Raw genomic sequence first — 2,459 nt, forward strand, 5'->3', positions numbered from 1 at the left:
CTGTTTACAGGCATGATTATAGTACACTGCAGCCTCCAACTCCTGGGCTCAAGTGATCCTCCTGCCTCAGCCACCTGAGTAGCTGGGACTACAGGCATGTGCCACCATGCCACGGTATTAACAATCTAAACAAAAATATGATCATCTCAAAGATACAAAAAAAGCATTTGACAAATTCCTACATCCATTTCTGATAAAAACTCTCAGCAAACTGGAAATAGAAGAGAACGTTTTCAACTTGATAAAGAGCATCTGTGAAAAACCTATAGCTAATATTACACTGAGGAAAAAATGCCCTTTGCTGTAGGTTCTACTCAGTGCAGTAAGGCAAGGGAAAGAACAGATTGGAAAGGAAGAAGAAATGTTGTCATTAGTAGCAAGAGATATAATTGTCTATGTAGAAAATTCAATGGCATCTACAAAAGGCTACTAAAATAAGTGACTGTAGCAAGTTATCAAGGTTAAAATACAAAAACCAGTTATATTTCTATATACTAACAACAAATAATCAAATTGAAATTGGTAGACAATATTATTTATAAACATCCAAAATAATATGTACTTATGTATAAGTCTTACAAAAGATGTAAAATACATATCTATATAGTGAAAACTGCAAAACAATACTGAGATAAATTTAAAAAGACTTTAACAAATGGAGAAACATACCTTGTTCATGAATTGGGATTGTTTTCACAAAGGACTCCATGAGGGCGGGACATGCAGGTGTCTGTGTGACACTGAGAGTGGGAGAGTCACTTTGTCTCAACTGCCTAGGAGTCTCAGCAGCCGTGGGTGGCTGCAGGGTGAACACGTCAAGATCTCTGGCTTTGCAATCCAGGGGGCCTGAACACTGGCACTTCCTGGTGAGCATGGCAGTATGGGATTGATGGAGGGGCTGGGGAGAGCTTTGAAAAGATCCCAGGACACAGGGGCATATCAGGGGCTGGTCCCCGAATCCCCAAGAAGCTCCTGCAGACATCCACAAAACGGGCACAGCCTGGGACAGAAGCCGGCGTTCCAGGGTATGCAGGGAGGGCAGCGCCACTCAGGCTCCCCAATGCCCCCAAACCAGCATAGCCTCCTTGGCCCTAACTGCACCCGTGCCTCAGCCATTTCCAGCAGCTGGTGATGCTCAGGCCAGCTGTCCACAAACCTGGTGCTCATGCTGCATTTGGCTACTGGAAGTACTGCATTGATTTTTGACCCACAAGATTTTTTTTTTTTTCTTTTTCTTTTTCTTTTTTTGAGACAGAGTCTCGCTCTGTCGCCCAGGCTGGAGTGCAGTGGCCGGATCTCAGCTCACTGCAAGCTCCGCCTCCCGGGTTTCCGCCATTCTCCTGCCTCAGCCTCCCGAGTAGCTGGGACTACAGGCGCCGCCACCGCGCCCGGCTAATTTTTTGTGTTTTTTTAGTAGAGACGGAGTTTCACCAGGTTAGCCAGGATGGTCTCGATCCGATCTCCTGACCTAGTGATCTGCCCGCCTCGGCCTCCCTAAGTGCTGGGATTACAGGCTTGAGCCACCGCGCCCGGCCCCTTCCCACAAGATTTAAATGAGGGCACAGCAGGCAGAAGGGTGGGTGCGCACGAAGAGCGACTGCACCTCATGGAGAAGTGAGCCCGCCCTAGAACAAAATGCTGCTGGTTTTGTGGTGCCTGATGAAGAAAAGGAGAGTGGTCTGTGCAAAACTTTGTTCTGTTCTTTTTTCTGCTGCCCAGGGCACTCCTGACCACTGTGCAGGCCACAGTCACCCTTTACCTTCCTCCCTGGTCTCTGCAAAGCACGTGTGAGTCAGCTGGAGCCAGGGCATATTCTTCCTAGTTGACATCCCAGAAAAGTCGGCCTTGGCTTGCATACATCACCAGTCATTCCTCAACTCCAAAGAAAAGACTCCAAGCCAGAACTGTCCACCAGCTTCACTCTGGGACGGAAAACCTGAGCTTCACTTAGTGATCTTTTCTGGATTTGTCCAGGCTCTGAACTTCTCACATGGAAGCGCTTTTTCTACCGGGAGAAACAAAGTCAAATCTGAAAATCCAGACGATGCCCCCGTACCTGTCGCCACACACCCGTTACCCACCACCACCACCATGCAGCTGGATGGAGAGCGTGGTTTAAGACAATCCACCACACACCCGTTACCCACCACCACCACCATGCAGCTGGATGGAGAGCACGGTTTAAGACAATCTACAGGTATTTTCGTTCTTAGATACCAAGATTTCCCCCAAATTCTCATTCCCCCTCCGTCCTATGGACAACAGTAAAACAGCTAGAAAATGCCTGATACAAGCAGAGATTTTAAAAATAGACTATCTGCCCCAAACTCCTTTCAAATGTTTTTTAATTTCAAAAATTCTCATAACCAATGGGTTCTATTTATATTTGTGCGATACACATGACCATGACTCAGGTAAATGGTGTGGCACAGAGACAAAGATCACAGCTCAGGCCGGGC

This window comes from Colobus angolensis, unplaced genomic scaffold (assembly GCF_000951035.1).
Source record: "Colobus angolensis palliatus isolate OR3802 unplaced genomic scaffold, Cang.pa_1.0 Scaffold144, whole genome shotgun sequence".
NCBI lineage: Eukaryota > Metazoa > Chordata > Mammalia > Primates > Cercopithecidae > Colobus > Colobus angolensis.